This window comes from Balaenoptera musculus, chromosome 7 (assembly GCF_009873245.2).
Source record: "Balaenoptera musculus isolate JJ_BM4_2016_0621 chromosome 7, mBalMus1.pri.v3, whole genome shotgun sequence".
In the NCBI taxonomy this organism is placed as follows: domain Eukaryota; kingdom Metazoa; phylum Chordata; class Mammalia; order Artiodactyla; family Balaenopteridae; genus Balaenoptera; species Balaenoptera musculus.
In genome coordinates, this window is record NC_045791.1 from 41,902,711 (window position 1) to 41,924,340 (window position 21,630).

At 34.2% G+C, this 21,630-nt stretch overlaps 1 protein-coding gene across 1 annotated transcript in view; it reads right to left on the minus strand.

The window, feature by feature from the left end:
• The window catches only part of BAZ2B (bromodomain adjacent to zinc finger domain 2B), a 291,809-nt gene that overhangs the window by 187,483 nt on the left and 82,696 nt on the right, over window positions 1-21,630 (minus strand). Inside the window, 1 exon segment of the mRNA XM_036858503.1 lies at window positions 15,470-15,512. The gene's annotated coding sequence lies outside the window, so the exon portion shown is untranslated.

A 21,630-nucleotide genomic window follows, 5' to 3' on the forward strand; every position in this document is an offset into this window, starting at 1 on the left:
AAAGCCAAACTGGATGCAATTATCTTTTTTCTGAATTAGGACAAAAATTATAAAACTAAACCAGTGTGGAACTTCCCTGTTGGTCCAGTGGGTAAGACTTTGTGCTCCTGGTGCAGGGGGCCCGGGTTTGATCCCTGGTGGGGGAACTAGATCCCGCATGCATGCTGCAACTAAGAACTCCGCATGCCACAAGGAAGATCCCACGAGCCACAACTAAGATCCAGTGCAGACTAAATTAAAAAACAAAAACAAAAAAACTAAACCAGTGTATTTGTTGATACTGTAAGAACTTCAAACATTAGCAAACGAAAGCAATTTTGAACTTTTAAACTGTTGTGACACTGTGACATTTAAACCTATGCTTAATAAACCAAATAAAAATGTCATTTTAAAATGTTGATATCACAATAGTGAAGAGTTGAAAGCAACCTAAGTGTCCACTGGAGGATGAATGGATAAAGAAAATGTGGCATATATATATAATGCAATATATATATTTAAAAAGAAAGGAAAGTCTGACACATGCTACAATATGGTTGAACCTTGAGACATTATAAATACTAAGTGAAATAAGCCAGTTATAAAACAAAAAATATTTTATAAACCCACTAATATGAGGTACTTAAGAGTAATCAAATTCGTAGAAACAGCAGGTAGAATGGTGGTTGCCAAGGGCTAGAGGGAGGGAATATGGGGATTGTTTAATGTGTATAGAGTTTCAGTTCTGCAAAATGAAAAAGTTCTGGAGATTGGTTGCAAAACAGTGTGAATATACTTAACACTACTGAACTGTACAATCAGAAATGGTTAAGATGGTAAATTCTATGTTATGTATTTTTATCACAGTAAAAAAAAGAAAAGACCCTCAGGTGCTTATTTAGAGGTGCCTGGCTTAAAAGTTGATAAGGTATGTCTTATATAATTAAAAATAAATTAAAATTGTGTCCCTTGCATGGGTTTGATCACTGGTCCGGGAAGACCCCACATGCCGCGGAAAAACTAAGCCCGTGCACCCCAGCTACTGAGCCTGCGCTCTAGAGACCATGAACCAGAACTACTGAGCCCACATGTCACAACTACTGAAGCCCGCACGCTTAGAGCCCGTGCGCCGCAACAAGAGAAGCCATCGCAATGAGAAGCCCACGCACTGCAACGAAGAGTAGCGCCTACTTGTCACAACTAGAGAAAGCCCGTGCACAGCAACGAAGACCCAACGCAGCCATAAATAAATAAATAAATAAATAAATTTATTAATAAAATAAAATAGTGCATTTTCTACCCTTGCAAAGTAGAAAAAAATTGTCTTTATATATTAAAAAATTATCAAAGATTAAATTCAAATGATATTATATTTATTGATGTACTGATTGAACATATAGCATTTTTACTGAAAATCAACTTATTATATGTTATACAAAAACTGATTAGAGATTATATTTCCTAAAGAGATTCATAAGATTATAATTATAAAAAAGGTTTAAGAGATTTTAAAAATATTAAAAATGATGTAAGCAAATAAATTATAAACAGCAGCTAAAGGAAATAATAAAAGATAATCACGGTTCTCCATCCTAGAAAGGAGCACAGTGATATTTTATTCAATTTGGGAGTGTAAGAAAAGGCTTAATTGAGAAGGCAAATAAGTTTTAAGAATAAATAGATAGTTCAATACAAGAAAATCCATCAGTGTAACATACCACACCAGAACGAAGGGGGAAAAAAATCACATGAGTATCTCAACCAACACAGATAAAATGTTTGACAAAATCCACCAATTTTTCATGATTAAAAAAACACTCAGAAAACTAGTAATATAGGGGAACATTCTCAACATAAGAAGGGCATTCTGGAAAACCCACAGCTAACATCATAGTAAATGGTGAAAGACCAAAAGCTTTCCTCCTAAGATGAGGAAGAAGAAAAGAACGCCTGCTTTCACCACTGAAAGATCTAAGCTCCCAGTTGAGGACCTCAGAAGATGCTATCACCAGCTCAGAAATAAATCAATTCTCTTTCTACAATGACACACCCCCTTCAAAAAAACAAACAAAACAAAACAAAAACAAAAAACGAAACTTGCTATGAAGCCTTCCTTCAAAACTTTTAACATTTTCTCTTCTTCCTACTGCAGGTACGCTTACAAAAATGGAAGATAAAGGGTGAGAGAAAACAGAAAGGGAAAAGGGCAGCAGTAATAAAGAGCACCATAACGATTTTTCACCCTCCACTTAGAAGAGAAATTTGACTTTCTAGTGTATAAGTTAAATACTTATTTATTTTGCTATATAGCTGGAAATCATAAACTCTTTGTTAAGATTTTTTTGCACCGTAAGCATCCCTGTTTAAATACTGATACCTGGCTCCTAGTATGCTTCAAAAAGCAGGATGAGGGCTTTTCTGGTGATGCAGTGGTTGGGAATCCACCCGCCAATGCAGGGGACACGGTTTGATCCCTGGTCTGGGAGGATCCCACATGCCTCGGAGCCAACTGGGGCCGTGTGCCACAGCTGCTGAGCCTGCGCTCTGGAGCCCGCGAGCCACAGCTGCTGAGGCCCGCGCACCTGGAGCCTGTGCTCCGCAGCAGGAGAGGCCACCAAAATGAGAAGCCCAAGAGCAGCAATGAAGACCTAATGCAGCCAAAAATAAATAAATAAATAAATTTATAAAAAAAAAAAAAAAGCAGGATGAAAATCTTTGTAGAATGAGTATTTTTTACAGAATGAGTATTTTTGATGAGGCCTTTCCCACCCCCAGGGATCACACCATCCTTTCTATATTCAAAAAATATACATATACCTCTATTGCGACATCTACCACATATGTAATGACTGGTTTGTTGTGTCAGTTTCTCCACTAGACTGTAAGCTCTCAAAGAAGAGAAGAGGGACAGTATATTTTCCATGTTTATAAACTTCCTAAGTAATTCAAAAGGAATAATGAATATCCATGAATTTCCCTTTAAGATTATAGAAACTTCTTAACTACAATAGTAATGGTATTTAATTTAGGAATAAGATGGTAGAATGTCTCCAAAAATATAAATTCATACAAAACATAAAGAATTTATAATAATGCTTTAATGTCACCAGTGTAAATGACATTCCTCCTTAAAGCTTCCAATAGGAAGCTGAATGTAGTACATTTTCAAATTAAACAAGGGATGACGGGAAATAAAATCAACCATTAGAAAGTGGCTTCTCTTCACATTAGAAAGAGTTCTAACTAGTTTCAATGACATCTGTCTACCTCAATTCCCCAAGCTCACAGTGTCCTAGCTCCATTGGCACTGTGATTCCCAGTTCCTCAGATCCTCACGTGGCTGGCTCCTTCTGGTGATTCATTTCTCAACACAAGCATTGCCTCCTCACGGAGGTCTTCCCAAACTTTTATATGTATTTTGCCCTTCATTCTACCCTGCCCCCCGTGTACGCGATCACATTTTCCTTACTTTTCCCCCTCCTTTGGAGCTCTTATCAATATTTGAAAATATTTTATTTCTTTACTTCTGTTCTCCTACTAGAAAGTAAACTTAATAGCAGAAGGAACTTTGTCTTATTGACCATAGCATCCCCAACCGGTAGATGGTGGAATATGTCAGTGCTGCATAAATGTTTGTTGAATGAATGAACAAATGAATGAGTGACTGACTGAATGTGAAGCACATAATATATTGATTGACTGAATGAAAGACTCACAATCCCTACCTAGGGAATATTTTATTAAATAGAATATTTGAGAACAAGCAACTTTCCATTTGACAGCATACATCATGTCTCTTTCCGTACTGAGTATCAATACTATAACTAAGGTATATAAAAATAAAGATAATTAAATAAGAGAGAGAAAGGCAGTATATGAATTGTTTGAAGAATGTGTCTTAGAAAATCACCTCAGGGCACATACCGGCTGATTCTAGAATTCTTTTCTCCCATAATTCTGCTTCTGTCATTCAATCAGCTAACAAATATTTACTGAGCATTATGTACTTTATTTCTAAGTATATATACTCAGGTCTCTTGAACACAAATTAGTTTTATATTCTTTGAATAAATTATAGTAGAAACATTACTGTCTTTAGTTAGAGAAATACGAACCTGAATCCCAGTTACGACCATAACTAATTATGTCAACTTGGAGCAGTTACTTAACATCAATAAGTCTAAGATAAAATTATACTTGGAAACTGTCTGGCACATAATTAGCCTTCATTATTAATTCTCCCTTACAGGACAGGAATTGAAAGGTGAAAGAAATCATAAGAACAGATCAAATATATGTTTGTTCTAATGGTCACCGTTGAACACTGTGTGGGTTCACCTGTTTACTGAGAAGCAACAGGTCACAAACAGAGCTAACAAAATTGATATAACCATGACTGCATTTGGAAAGGGTAAAATCACATCCCTCAAACACAGTAGGCATTTAGTTATCATCTGCTGAAATAATAAAGTAAAGAACAATTTCAGGTCACAGAATTTCAAGCTTATAATTTCTTAACTATTTCTTAAATTTGGTAGTCAAACATTTCTCACTGATTTTAAGGTAAAGGAAAAAAATCCTTACCTTATTCTACTATGTTCTATATCTTCTGGTTGTTAATTTCAAACCATAATCTTTGCTCTCTGTACTCTAGTTACGCTGAGTAACTTCTTTCCTTTGAAGTACTATGTTCTTTACCCATTTACCTATGTGGTTACCTTTACTGGAGTTCTTTATTTCTTCATATGGCTTTTAGTTACTGTCTAGTGTCCTTTCATTTCAGCCTGAAGAACTACCTTTTTCATTTCTTGTAGGGGAGGTTTACTGGCAACAAATTCCCTGTCTTAAATATGTTTAAAATTGCTAAAAGAAACCATGGACAAAGAACAAAAGGAAACACAGAAAACGATGTATGAACAAAATGAGAATCTACACATCCAGCAAGCTCAATATACTCCATGTAGGAGAAACTCATAGAGAATCATGCCAAGATACATTATAGTCAACCTGTTGAAAGACAAAGACAGAATCTTGAAAGCAGCAAGAGAGAAGCAACTTGTCATGTACAAAAAGTCCTCAATAAAATTAACAGCCAATTTCTTATCAGAAAGCATGGAGGCCAGAGGCAGTGGGATGACATATTTAAAGTGCTAAAAGAAAAACAACTGTTAACCAAGGATTCTATATCTGGCAAAACTATACTCTGGAAAAGAATGAGAAATTAAGACATTCCCAGATAAGCGAAATTAATGAGATAAATATTAATAGCACCTGGCACCATTGCAATAAAGAGAAGCAGTGTAGCATAGTAAAGACACAGGCTCCATGTCAAACTGTCCGGATTTGAACCCTGAACTTCACTGATTAATAACCATGTGACCCTGGGCAACTTGCTTAACCTCTCTATAACTCAGTTTTCTCAAAACTAAAATGAGGATACCTCCCTCATGAAGCTAGGAAGGTGAAATAAGTTAAAACAATAAACTCATAAAAGGGTGCCTAGTACATAATTAAGCACTTAAATGTTGACTATCATCACCTCCACCACCACCATCGTCACCGTCATCACTTTTATAGAGGTTCTAGAAATGTTAGTTTTTATTCCACTGAACCGCCCATATCTCTGTGAAACAAACACTGAATATTGAGAAAGTATGACACAATAGTGATCTTTTTTTGTAGGAGAATTATGGTTAGTAAAATCATGAAATTATATTTTAATTGTAATAATGACATCAGGCTAAATGTTTGTCACCCCCTTTAGCAAATTCCCTTTCATCAGAGGTGCCAAGTAAAAAGAAAATAAGTGATTGGTGAATGCACTTTTATTCCTCAAGCTCAACCTTTGACAAAGATGCTTATGCTTCTTGGCCCAGACTTGTGCTACATGAACAAACAGCCCAATACTACTATCATACCTAAGATAATTTCTATCAACAATACTTTAATATTAAGTATTTAGTGTACACATTTCTTTGTCTTATAATATTTTAAAAGCGATTGTTTGAATCTGGACTCATATATGATCCATACGTTAGAACTGGCTGATATTTATTTCTCTCTAGTCCCTTTTAATCTGTAACTGCTCCTACCATATCCCCATGCCAGGCTTTTTTTCCATTAATAGTTGCAGTTGAAGAAAATAGATCTTCTGTCTTTTAGAGTTTCCCAGTCTGGACTTTCCTGACTTTATGCCCCTGGTGTCATTTAATATGTCCCTCTATCCTTACTATTTCTTGTAAACTAGGCTCAATCATATTCAATTTTTTTCTTTTTTTAAGCTGGAAAGACAGCTTCATGGGTACTTTTGTTAGCAAATTCATGTTTTCTTACATAAAATATGAATGATAAATAAAGTTATTAGGGAGATTGAGTTACCACAGATCAAATGCTTAGATTAGTACCTGGCACAGAGCAAGCACTCCATAAACAGTAGCTCTTATTACTACACTGCATGTAGAGAATCAACAGAATTTGATGTCAGATTAGATGAGAGTTTTTGAAGAAGTTAACTAACATTTCTAGCTTGAATGGCTGAGTAGATGTTGATATCACTGATCAATACAGGGAATACATAAAGAGGGAAAGGTTTCTGGGAAATTGGAAGAGAATGAGTTCAACTTTTAGACATCCTGAATTAGTGCCTGCGGGATGGCCAGGTACCAATGTCACATACAGAGCTGGAAATAGGGGGTCTAAAATTTAAAAGAGAGGTCTGTGGGCAGGAAATAAAGATCAAATGTTGACAGGAAAGGGAGCTCAGTGAAGGTCACAGTTGTCATAAAAGATTACAAGACCACTGGAAGAATGAATTGGCATTGGAGAAAGAAAGGTAACAGCACTTCAAGAAAAGGAAATGATGTTCGGGAAAAGACGTGTAGACAAAATCATTACTACACATTGTGGCTATAAGACTGTCCTGACTAGCAAACAAACTGTGTTGGAAAAATAGATGGAAATGAAGTTACATGGATAGAACAAGGTTAACTCTGAATGGCTTTGAAATTTAGGGATTTAGGTAATTTAAAAATTAGGTAATTCAATTTTTTTTTTAAATAATTTTATGAAAGTTTATTTTATTTATTTATTTGTTTATGGCTGCATTGGGTCTTCATTGCTGTGTGCGGGCTTTCTCTAGTTGCGGCGAGCAGGGGCTACTCTTCTCATTGCAGTGGCTTCTCTTGTTGCAGAGCACAGGCTCCAGGCACGCGGGCTTCAGTAGTTGTGGCATGCGGGATCAGCAGTTGTGGCTCGGGGGCTCTAGAGCGCAGGCTCAGTAGTTGTGGCGCACGGGCTTAGTTGCTCCGTGGCATGTGGGATCTTCCCGGACCAGGGCTCGAACCTGTGTCCCCTGCATTGGCAGGCATATTCTTAAATGACGCGCCACCAGGGAAGTCCCGGTAATTCAATTTAAATAAGAGATAGGAATACCCTGAAGAATTTAGCAAGACAACTGAACTCTGTATTGTGTCAATGTTATACAAAAAAATCTACCATAACAGATCGGAAAAGTAGAAAATGTAGTTGCCATATTATTCTAGAAGATTTAAATTTATGCCGGTTTTACTTCTGGCCAAGCTAAAGGGAACACTCCCTAGGCACTGTGGCTTCAGGCCAATACCCAAAAGGAGGGAGATGGTGTCTTTAGTACCTTCCCATATCCCTCTCCATTCCCTTCTCTTTTCTCTCCTCTTCCCTGGGAAACCGATGCTCTCAAGCTGCCCTAACTATATAAAACTACGTTTTTGCAATCATGCACTGTCATGCTCCCTGAAGCACTCTTGTTACATCTCCACCTTCAGTTCTAGCCTGCCATGAAACCTTCATTCTCCCACTGGCACCCTACAGATCCTTTGATTATCTAATTAAAGCAATTCATACAACACTGTAAGTGACCAAAATCCTACAGGACATTTAATTTAAAAATAGGAATTTGTTAACTTATATGAATTTCAAATTGTTAAAATGTATATTGCCTATATTGTTTTCTATATATTTATCCATTCTAGTTCAACTGAACAGATTATCAACACTAAGAGGCACACTTGCATAGGCCAGTTTTTTGCATAAATATCTGCTGTGCTACTACTGGGGATAAGGCGTTGTAATAGACTCTAAGGGGACTGCAAGAATTAATAAAACATAATCTATGGCTTTACTAGACTGTAAGGACTTTACAATCTAATAGTTGAAATAGCCAAACACACAACTCATCTCATATGGCAGATAAAGGCTCTATAAGAATGTTTCTGAAACTTAGGTTATGTATAAATCCTCATAAAGAGAGAAAAAAAATGTATTGTGGACACGTGTTGACACATTAATTAAATTATTATGTTACTGAAATACCTAGAAAAGTAAAACTATGGATAAGGATAAACTCTTCTTCTTGCTTCCAGATCTTATTCAAAAATAGTATCGAAACAAATTTACAAAGTGTGCATATAAAAGCTACAAAACTAATTTCTGATTGTTATCAATATGATTTTCTAATTGTTATTGGATTTCTAACTGTTATCAATATGATGTTTTTGCTAAAGTAAAATCATTGTACTCAACATGAATATGGTACTGACTGCTATTTCCTCATTATTTTCCAGTTACCTTTGAGTTTGGCATGTGTATCTTATGGTCTAGCATTCGCTGAACAATTTAATATTCCACCATTTCTTTCTACTCAAACTACTACAAAGCTACAATTTAGTTCACTCTGACGTCACCTAGCCTTCACTTGGTACAAATGAACCATTTGTACATATCAAATCTATTTTTGTTCTTTTCTTATTAAACTGACATAATTAAATACAATCATAGCCCTGAAAGTCGATGGCAGTGACTGTTTATAAGGTAAGCATCCCAGATGATCCAAGAATATTTCTTTTACATTAATGTTGAACTTTGTAAATTCTTATGGCAAACTCTCTCTCTCCCCCACAGAGAATATATCTACATACTCAGGAGGTCCAAGGACTCCACTGTTGAAGAACAATGCTGTGATAGAAATAACAAATACCAGACAGGCAGAAATGATGGGGAGAGTAATTCCAACTGCAGAGGTTTCATGGAAGAGGCAACATTTGAAGGGAGCTGTGATATTTGAGTTTAGTGCCAAGTGTGTACGATCGACACTGAAAATATGAAACAAAATAGAGTAAAAAAAGACACACAGGAATATTCATTAGTAAAGGCAATAAAGAGACAATAATTATGAATTTTATGAACTAAAGTTGAGGACTTTTTCCTGAGAAGAAAGAAAATCAGATAATAAAATTGCAAGTATTATAAAAATAAATGGCATACTTTGCACATGGAAAAGTTTACACATAGTATCTTATATTATGATGGAAATGTACCTATTGATATAATGTTTTTAAAATATTTTAAAAATATACTCACATAAGGAGAGCATCAGGAATATTTGTATTAGTTAGATTTTTTTAAACATCTATGACATGCTAATTTTAGGTACCCTTTTGATGCAATACAATAAGAGTTTTTCCATTTATATCAAAATATTTTCTCCTCCACCGTTTATCATTTGTGTATTTATAGAAAAAGAATGAAAGAGTCAAATAACATAATCCCATAACTCTGTCTATAACACCCTCTTCTCATCTCTAAAACAGTTTCTGTAGACTATACTTGTATTTTATCTACTCCTTGACTAACATTTCAATGAATGTACATCTCACAGCAGATGTGTGCATTGCTGTTCCAGAAAGTGTGAGAGGAAAAGAATAATGTATTAACCAGATTAACTTTCAAGTCACTTTAATTCATAAAATACTTACCTAGTGGTCTAGGTGCTAGACTCTTTGCTGATTACAATTAAAAAACACCAAACCAAATTAGAAAATTAGTTTTTCTTTTATATTCTCTCATGCCTCTATAATTATTTCTAAGATATATTAAGGTTACTGTATTTTATATTTTTAGGCAGATTTATTAAATAGTAGCTCATTTAGAGTTTTCAGATAAGAACTAATCTTTAAATCAAATGAGTGTGTAACATTGTATACTTTTACTTGTTCAAAGAAGTTCAGTTGGGTCTCTGCAGCAGGGTGTCATTTCTATCTATAGGTACTCATACTAAGAACACCATGCATGCTTTTAGCTGCATTAATGTTAAAACAGAGCAACTTTTTGGTGAGGTGCAATAGGAGACGGAGGTTTCTTTTCTCCAAATATACACTTAGGAATAGCAATGGAAAGTTGATTTGTATGAAGTAATTTAAATGGCTGCTATACACTAACTTTGAAGATACTCTTCACAATTCAGACTCTAGAAAACAAAATATTTACTAGTTTATAACTTTGATATTAGATTTTTAAAATTTAATATTTTAGATGTAGTCATTGGCATAAAATATGGAAATTCTTATATAGACTTTTACTTCTGGTTTGATCACTGTTATTAGATTTTACCAAAGATATTTTAAATTTGACTATAACTCTCTTTTTGGTATTAGAGAAGTAGAAAAATAAAGGTCAGACAACACATAGCAGACTTGTTCTTAAATGGTTGATTTTTGTACTTTCCAAATAACGACTTAACTACCACACTGGGAAAGACACTTGACTCTTCTGAGTCTCAGTTTAGCCATCTGTAAAATGTAATATGTCTTCTAAAATTGTTAAAGGCTCAAATGGAAATCACCTAATATCTTAATCCATGAATAAATAAATAATAGTTTTGTTCTTCCTTCCTAAACGCTTGTATAAAAATATATTTATTTTAAAAATATTTAATGGAAAAACCATAAGTAATATTAAAATTATTAACATTAAAAGAAACTTCGCTAGGTACTTAGCACTTACCAAACTTCTTGGTTTGTAAATTCCTATAAGATCTGACCTTTAGGCTCATTTACTTCCTCAAATTTTACATTTCAACAATATTGAACTAAAATAGTTGCATGTCCCTGAACATACATTCTTTCCAATCTATGTGCCTATTTTCTTTCTGGATTCTCTTCTAACTCATATCTCAAAAATCTAGCCTAAATGTCTCCCCTCTCTTTAAAGATTTCCCTAGTCTCCTCTCCTAGACAGAGTGAGTGAATCATTCCCTTTTGTATTCTCCTCCTAAAATTGAAGCCATCAAAAAAGTGACAACAGAGTCCAAGAAAAATAAACGAAATGTAAACAAATCAAAGACATTTAAACAATGGCATAAACTTTGTAAAATTATCTTGATGTAATCAGGATTAATTTTGGCCACCAGTGACAGAAAGCCAAAACTCAAGTGTCTTACAAGACAGAAGTTTATCTCAGTCAAGTCAAAGAGTAGACAGTTCAGTGCAGGCAGGGTAACATCCTGAAGTTATCAGGGACTTTCCATCTTATTGCTTTGCCCGTTCTTAGCTTGTGGTTTCCACTCATTGTCCAATTATCATGCCCACATCTCAGGAAGCATGGAGGAAGGGGGAAAAATAGGGTGTGCTCCCCTTCCTTTAACAATACTTTCTGCAAGGTGCACACAGTACTACTGCTTATGTATCTCTAGCCAAAACTTAGCCACATGACCACATTTAGCTGTAAGAGAGACTGAAAGTGATATTTTTATTCCAGGTAGTGATAGGCTGGGAACAAAACTAGTAGACGGAGAAAATTGATATTAGGGTACAAGAATCAGTCATTACCATGCTTGTTTATATCTTATCTGTGGTAGGTACCTAACTGACATTTAAAATTTACTATCTAACACCAATATTTCTAATAGTGTGTACACTGTAAAATTATATAGTAATTTCTTCCAAATTTGAATTTTTAAGTTAAATATTTCTATTGGTAGAGATAAATCTGTATGAAATTTAAATAATATTCACAATAAAATTACCAAAGGAAAAAAAAAGAAATTTTAATAAAAACAGGAAAAGCCACTTTATTTTAAAAGTTGCTTTGTAACAAGTTACTAAATATGAAGCAAAATGTTAAATAAGAATATTTAAAATAAAATATAGCCCCTGTATTAATAAAATTACATATAAACAAAACCGCACATAAGCAAAATTGCATGAATACTCTCAGAGAAGATAGAGGATTTGGGGAGATTTGAGAAGAAAAAAGTCTATGAGTTATTTTATTATACTTCCTACAAATGCCATTCAGAGATTTTTAATCAATTAAGAGGTGATCACGAGACAGAAGTAAAAATTATAATAGAATAAAGCAAAACCAGGTTTGGATCAAGATCGCACACTATGTGACTTTGGGCAAGTAACTTTACAGATAGATGATGATGACTATGACAAGGGGTCAACAGAATTCACCATGTCAGCCTCTGTGCTGCACTTTTATTATAAGCATTTTTTCATTTAATATTCACAACACTCCTGAAGTATAAACATTACTCTGCTTTAGAGAGAAAAAAACTGGATCTTAGACTATGTAAACTGACTCAAGATCAAAACAGCTATATAAATATTACAGCACAAACTTAAAGGTTTTTCTGACCCAGTTCCTCTTCTTAACCATTATGCATGTTACTTCCCTTCAAATTCTCTGGATGTTGGTTTTCTCATCTGTTATATAAGGGGAATGTAGCACAACCTAAACTTTTCTAAAGTTCATTCTGGCCTTTTAAGATATTGGTATTCTAGTGAGGTCTGACTCTCCCCACCCCCAAAAAAGCACATTGTATCAATAGATCTAATCAGCCTCCTTGCTGGAACTTATGTAAGTCAACAAAGTTATCATTACTATGTGTAATGTAGAAAGTAAAAATCCATACATTAAAACGTACAGATGAAAGGATCACAATGTGTAAGTTAAGGTAAATCTGGATATATCCCTGATCTTTATAGTTGATGCCCTACCCGTCTCATATCAATAAAGGAGTAAACCATAACGTTAAACAAGTAAGAGCGAAGAAAGGTAACTAATATTTATAAAAATCCTTTTAAATATATGCATAAATCATTTTCTGCAGATACTGAGGCACAAAGAGGCTGACTTGCTAAAGGTCATATACACAGTATACAGCGGCATCAGTACTTGAACTCACTCTGGTTCTAAAACCTATGCTCTTTCCTAACTACCCTGCTTCCTATGGTTCAATTTTGGATATGCATGTATTAATATCCTTGTTTCAATTTTAATATAAGAAAACTAAAGATACTAATTAATTTAGTTCTTTCTGGGGTATTTATGATTACTAGCAAACATTTGCAAAATACTCATTTGCTGAGTACAATTGGAAAATACATATTAAAATATGCAGAGTACAAGGGAATATATGTTATCAGTTACATAAGAGTAATAAAAATTAAGCATTACCAAACTACTAAGGAGGGAGAATCACTTTCAATTAGGATGATTAGGGAAGGCCTCAAAGAGATGATTACATGTATACAGGGCATTAGAAGGGAGGTTTGATTTCATCAGGAGAAAAAAAAGCCTGAAAAGGAAAAAGAATATTCTAGGAAAAGGGAATGACATGAATGTAAGTATGGAGACAAAATGTATACTCAAGGTGGAGTATGTAGTTCACGTTGTATAGAATGTAAGGTTCTTCTTCTTGAATAATAGGATATTTGTCTGGGAAATATGTTAGAGCCAAACTGAGGAGGGGTCTTGAATACCAAGTTAGAAAGTCTGAATTTGACCTTATAAGAAATGGAAAGTCACTAAACATCTTCAGGTAGAGAAATAAAAGAATCAGAGCAACGCTTTAATAAAGTTCAACTGAGGATCACATATAGGCTTCAATAGAATTGATGATGGCCAGGAAGAAAAGAGATCATTTAGAAGATCTTGACACTTCAGAGCAATGTAACATAAGGAGTAAAAACAGAAATTCTCCTGAGTTCTGAAAATTTCTGAAGAAATAAAATATATAAGGTGTATATTATATATGAATACTCCAGCTCCAGCTCTGAAACAATCTATAATAGCCCCTTCCTAACCACAGCATTCTACTCTTTTAGTTCTTTATCATCTCATTTCACCAGCTTATCTACCTCTGACTAGTCCTTTCTCCATTTTCTCTGAATATATCAGCCCTTCCCTGGCCTCATTTTATTCCAGTCCCATGGTCAACACTTGAACTACTCTCTCAATACCCTCAGCCTGAATCAATGATGAAATCTACCCTCTTCTTGACTCAAGGGGCTAGAGAAAGCCTCACAACCCAGACATTATTACACAGGGTTTCTATTATCAGTCACTTATGAAACTCTCAAATGAATACTTCTTAATTTTCAACTTATTTAACATTTGATAATATTGAACACCACTCCTCTTCCTGAAATTCTTGAATTCAGAACAGTTGCAATTAAGTGTTCTCTTAATATTACCCTAAAAATGTACTGAGAGTTAGCATTTTTTAATTAAAAAAAAACACCTTTTTCATCCAATGCTAATTTTAACTTCCTTGATTACAAAACATTAGATGCAAAACAGAAGGTTACTACAGAAATATGTTAATATTTTGTTGTAAACCATTCAGTTAGGGCAATAAAGTTCTGATTAAGAAAAAACAAACAAGCAAAGAGCAACAAATCAGAGATAGCTAAAATGCCCCCTTAGGAAAATGAACATGCCACAAACATCTGAAGACTCAACGATGATGATAAAGCCTTTAAAAATAAAATAAAAGTTGTTTCTGGCCTCTCTGAAAAATGTTAAATTTAACAAATGTACCAGTTTTCCAAAAAAATGTTAAAACATTAAGATTTTATATACACGGAATAACATTTCTGATAATTACTGCTTCTAATGAACAATTAAAACGGGATTTAAGAAGCAGATTAACTGAGTAAATAATTTACTCACTTTTTTTCCTCTGTTATTTAAAAGAGGTTTTCAAAAATGCTGTAAAATTTCATTACTGCAATTCAGATTTTAATAGTTCGAATTTTCTAATAATGTAGATCAAGGCCTTGGATAAAGTTTTTCTTTAAGTAACATATTTCCTTATACACAGTAGAAATTAACACTTTAAACAAAATTAAAGCAGAAAAGTTCAGTTTCTTAAGAAAACTATCCTTTTCAACAACTCTCCATATTTGGAAGACTGTTTATAAATCATTTAAATATCAATGAAAAATTTAATCAAGAAGTCTAAGAATCCTTTCAATGCTGTTTTCACAGTCTTTCTTTAATATGCGATTACAGTCCCAAGTAATTTTATTTTTGTAATTTTTTTCCTAATGTGAAGTCACCTTAAATGTTTCATGCCATATTTTAATAAAAACAAAAACTAAAAAAGATGATGTTCAGATTATGATTCACACTGAAATATGTTAGTATAATTAGGCATATAATTTCAGTTATAAATTAAGTGTAATTTTCATTTAAAATGTTTTAAAATCATTTAAAGAAGTATTTAAATAACTAGAGTGTGAGATGCGAATCATTAAATGTAAACATTCATTTGGCTCTCGAAAGAAAGAATAACAATTTAAAATCATAAATATTTTCCAACTTAATTCTCATTCTCAGAGAAAACAAAACATCCTTAAAAGCTTAATTATCATTTTAGTCTTACTGTGATCAATGTGGTCAATCTTGTGACATCACTGTTGAGAAATCTGCAATAAGAAAACAGAAATAGCATTCAGCTGAATCATACTTGAGTAAGTAATTTCAGAGACTAAAAAGTTTGTTTAGAATATTTGTCTTTCTTGATGCCATAAGTCATACTTAAATTAATCTAAAATTGTCAGGAAAAGTACAATTGGCATGACACAAATAAGCATAAAACACCTGGAGTTTATTTATAGGTCATTATTTATTACAGTATGGTAAATTATGTTTTGTTATAATCAACAACACCCCAGGGTTAACATAATATAACATATTAGTAAATAAACTATAGGTCATTTGGGTTAGTTTTATTTGTTTTCAAATATTTACCGAGAGGAGAATCACAGTGTCTTAAATATACAACAAAACAAAAGACAGCCAGGTATTGTTTACCTTTTTCTCTATGATTAGATTAGCAGTGCAGTCTATGGCCAGAACATGATCTACTTATTATCAATTAATAGGAGAAATTGCTTCATGCTAATCCTTATGAACAGTGTCAAAACTATTAAAGATTGAAAATATCATTGGAAAGGAACTATACACTATAAACCCAGGGGAAGTTATAAGTTCAACTATTTCCTAAGCTATATATGGGTTAGAGTTCTTATTCCTGTCAAATCTAAGCTTTTAGAAACTTCTTAATTAACAAGGTATGATTTAATTTAAGGTGAACTTTTAAATGTTTAGTGTTAAAAAGTAACACAATGTTAATGGTGTTTTAAGATTCATAATTAGCTTTCACGTGTTATTTCATCAGATCCTCATAACAATTCCTTCAAAGAAGTGGGAAAGAGGTATTTCTCATTATATACTCAGGAAAATAGATGTTGGAGAGGATACATGACTTGTCCAAGCACACAGAACTGAGTTTTCCTTGGTTCCTTTTTTATCTCACACCTCCCATCCAATCTATCCTGCCAACCATTCTTCCTCATTCTATCCTTAATTCAAAACACTTATTACTGCTTTTTACCTCACTAGTTCAAGATATTGCTCTCCAATATTACTATTATAGTCTCCCTACTTCTATTCTTAACTTAGCAACAAATAAATCAGCTCACAACACTCCCTTACTCAAAACTGTCCAAAGGCTTTTCCGTCACTTAGGATAAAATCCATAATACCTACCATGGCCTATTAGTCCCTCTGTCACCTGGTCTCCTGACTACATCTCCTGTCACTCTCTCTCTACTATGTTCCAGTCACAATGACCTTTTTGATACTCCCCAAACATACCAAACTTGTCCCTCTTCAGGGCCTTGACATTTGCTGTCCTCTCAGCCCGCAGCAACTGTTCCCCATATCTTTGCAGGACTGGCTTTCTCATTTCATTCAGGTCTGATAACAAGTGCCACCTCCTCAGAGAAGCCTTCTCTTCTCACCAGAGACTGTTTTCAGCTGTAAGCTGCATGAGAGAAGATCACTGGAGCACTAGTATAACAGCTGGAACCCAACAACTACTCAAGAAAGAGCTGCTGAATGAATGCGTGAACAATTACTTACTGATTTCCTACTGCATCCAGCACTATGCCCAGAGGGATATATAAATAAAAATGCTTACAATTTCTATTTAAGGAAAATATGCCATAACAACTTTGTATACATTTTAAAAAGTCACTGCAGGGAGATTTTGGGAAGCTCAAGAAAAAAAAAAAGGCAAAGCGGGGTTGGTGTGAAAGTGGGTGTAGTGAGTTAACAGGTGTGATACAATGAGGGTCTGGATAGTGAAGATGAGTACAGAGAGAATGGGAAACCCAGGATACATCTTACATGGAGAAACAAGAGGACTTCATGATAAATTAAGTACAGGAACGAGGACAGCAGAGAAAGATTATCAGGGACACAATGAAAGAAACCTGTAGTGGTAGGGTGGAGTGACTTTTATTTTGAACAGTAAGTAAGCCCAGTGTTACCATAGGCTATTCAAATGGAGACACTTCTCAACAATGGGTAGATATTGCGATTTAGAATAGTCCAAGGTTTAAAAATCAGTCATATAAAAAGTACAATTCAAGCCAAGAGAGTGGATGAGTTTACCAAGGGAATGAATATAAAGAAAAGACAAGACTGTCCGACAGAATTTGGGGGATACCTATAAATAAGGCTCATGGGAAGCAAGAGAGGTGACACTGTACGGTGTTTTGTTATGTTTTAAGTCCAAGAAATAGAGAAATGGAAAATACACTGAAGGCAAAAGAGGAAAGATTTCTAAGGAGGAGAATGTGTTAGCTTTAAATGATGCATGGAGGGATAAAAGAATATAAGACCAGAAACTTATTCTCTCCAAATTATCTATGTTCCCACCATATCAAATCAGATCAGAAAAAGGCTACATAGATGGAACGCATTACTCTCTGTATCCAAAGACCTGCCTTCAGTGAACTCCTTCCTAGCATTATGCTTTCAACTTCAATCAATACAAAAAAAAACAGGCTTGTGATGGTAAAGAGTCAATAAAAAGGCTTGTGAAAGAACCAAATATACTTTCTATAAAACTCTGTAATTAAGAAAGCTATTAAATATTCTTAAATAGTTACATTCAAATAATATAAGTAACTGAATAAAAAGATAAATGTTCCATTTTATTGTTTATTTTCTCGGACAAAAACAAGATAATTAAGACTAAATCTATAATTTAAAACGCATACTTGATTTAAAGCCCTAATCCTTAGAGTATAAAAGCCTAGTAAAGGCATTCCTTCATCATGGTAGCAATTTTTACACATAACTTACTGGATATTTGCAAATGCGTGAGGAAAAAAAAATACATGAAATTAAAACGACACTAGAGGTTAAAGTCAGACAAATCTTAGGGCTTCTCATATAAATCCTGGGTGGCTTTTACAATGAAAAGGTAATTCTTTAAAATCATCTTGAAACTAGGAAATATATTCAAATTAGACATATAAAAAGTAATATTACATTTTATGAAAACATAATTCAACTAATGTACTGGTTATGTACTTTTCCCCTACCAGACACCATCTTAGTAAATACGCACAGAGAAAATCTCAACTATATTTACCAGTTTACCAACTATATTTACTATGTTTCCAGTTATTAGCATGTAACTATCTCTATTTTTCTTCTTCCTCTGCCCCCAAATGGAAGAAGTCTTTCCTTATCTAATCAATTTTAGCATACTCAAGACTTTACCTTCACTTGACAACCTTACATACATTTCAATATATACAACGTAAGGATATTTATCCCTACCAACCAAGCTTATTGAAAAGATTCAAAGGAATAAATGAATAAAAAATCTACTGGCTTTTTCTCACTCTATTCAATCTGGACATGGAAATATATGCTAATTAACCCTAAAATTCATTTAAAGTAATAGTCACTAAAATATTTAATCATTAATTTATATATCAGTTTAATGTTTTCTCTGTGTTCTATGCTCATTTCAAGGTGTAGTTATACAATAAAAATTATCTCTAAAATTTACATATGAAAAGTAATCTCATAAACCATATGCTACTGGTAGGCTATTTCAGTGTTGCAATCTTGGACTGTAGACATGGAAATTCTGTCTTTATCATTCTCTTTTTAGAGAATCACAACTATGCACAATTTGGCATAAGTTTTTAAGGTTAATAACGAACTTTATAAAAATCTAAACATGCTTCTACCATCATCTAGCTATTTCAAACCTGTCTATTTTTATTATTATTTTTATTACTTGGGGAAATTACTTGGTAGGAAAAAAATCACATGCTTCGATAAGCAATACTTTAGGGGGGAAGGATACTTGTAAATAATAGGAATCTATAAAACTGCAGAAACTGGTAAAAATGTGATCTACCACTAATGGAATACATATCAATATCCACGGGATGTGGGTCCCACAGATAAGGGAAGCCTGACTGTACTATGCCACTTTATATAAGACACTTGTGCATCTACAGATTCTGGTACCTGTGGCAGGTCCTAGAATCAATCCCCCACTGATATCAAGGGACAACTCTATTCCATACAGAGCTGTGCAATGGAACTTAATGCAATAATGGAAAAGTTTACTATCTGCACTGTCCAATACCTAGCCCATAGCCAAATGTGGCTACTGAGTACTTGTAATATGGTTAGTGTGACTAAGGAACTGACTTTTAAATATTAACTAATTTAAATTTAAATTTAAGTATCCACATGTAGCTAGTGACTACCATATTAGCACAACTAGGCATTTCTGAAACTATACTAAGATCAAAGTGTAAATGATCCTCCTAAAATATCTGAAAATTTATTTTCTCTGTTTTGTTTTAGACATAGGGAAAAAAACCCTCAACTGTGTTGGGCAGAATATGTTCCATTCAGGAACAGTGCTCCAAATTTGGAGGGAAATTATTTTATCTTCAAATAACTTTCAAGTTTATGTTGGGTGGAAAAGAAGGTTTACTTTATTGCAGAATTCTTAATGTACCATAGTGCTTATAAGAGGAAATAGTCTTAGATTTTGGAGAACTGAGTTTTAAATCTCTTTAAATTTAAATCTAAATCAGCTGGGTAGAAGTGGTTTACTTCATTATTCATGCACTGTTATGACTAAAACCTCAACAGAACTTAGAAAAAAAAGAAATTTGGGGTTTCCCTGGTGGCGCAGTGGTTGAGAATCTGCCTGCCAATGCAGGGGACACGGGTTCGAGCCCTGGTCTGGGAAGATCCCACATGCCGCAGAGCAGCTGGGCCCATGAGCCACAATTACTGAGCCTGAGCGTCTGGAGCTTGTGCTCCGCAACAAAAGAGGCCGCGATAGTGAGAGGCCCGCGCACCGCGATGAAGAGTGGCCCCCGCTCGCCGCAACTAGAGAAAGCCCTTGCATGGAAAAGAAGACCCAACACAGCCAAAAATAAATAAATAAATTTTTTTAAAAAAGAAAAAGAAATTTATTTTATTAACAATTTTAATAGTTCTGATCCTTGGGAACCTCTTTTGCCAACAATTATTTTCCCTTTCTTATTATGTTTTAAGAAAAAAACGAGCAAGCTTTAACAACAAGACAAGAGTTTTAACTAAGCACGTAATACGGTATGTATGAAAGAAGCCTGCCGTCTAGTCTAGAGTGGGCATATAAATAGAAGACTTTATATAACATTAATAGAAGTTTGGTTAAGCAGTTTTGTCAAATTATAAAAACACCAATCAATTTAGATACTTTATCTACAAGCAACAAAGCTCTAAAGTGATAGAAATCATTTCCTGACCCATACAAACAGTTGACTATGTTGGTGTCCGGCTAAAAGTTGTTTTTCTGATTTCATGGGAGGAAGACATAGAAGGAAAGAAAACAGACAGCTTGAATGGATAGTTCCAATTCCAAGCAGTATTTTGGTGCATAATACTCACTGAATGCTTTCTATCCTCAGTTTCACCTGTAGGTCTAAGCAGGGTATTCAGTAAAATATTAGATGTGCATCTTCCCTTAATGTTCAGAGAAGCTGTGAAGGCCGGAGTTCCAATGATTCCTGCCACTGCACATTAATCCATGCAAATTAATCTAATCCATCCCAGATACCAAGGGACGACTGTAATTCAACACCTGCTGTTAGAAAATAACCAGAGCCCACTATCTACACTAGAGATACCCAGGAAGTTAAAAAGTGATTACACTATAGCCTCCCAAGAGAAGTCTAGAAATAAAACAAATGATAGTTTCTCATTTTAAAACACCAAACTTTGTCATATCACAACCTAAAACAAAGTGAGCTTCCCCTTAAGAGAACTGCTTTAAGTATTAAAGAAAACCAAAAGCAGAAACAAAAAAGTTGTACATCTCTTTAAGTTCTTAAAGAGATGATTTACCAGGATTCTAACTTTTTGTCACTCTTTCCGAACTACTACTCTCTTCAGCTAAACTACTTCATACTCTGGTAAAACCAAATATAAACAGATGGCATTTTAAAAAGTACTTCTTGGAGAAAACTCTAATTTGAAAAGATACATGCACCCCAATGTCCATAGCAGCACTATTTACAATAGCCAAGACATGGAAGCAACCTATATGTCCATCTATAGATGAACAGATAAATAATATGTGGTACATATGTACAACAGAATACTACTCACCCATAAAAAAGAATAAAATAGGGACTTCCCTGGTGGCACAGTGGTTAAGAATCT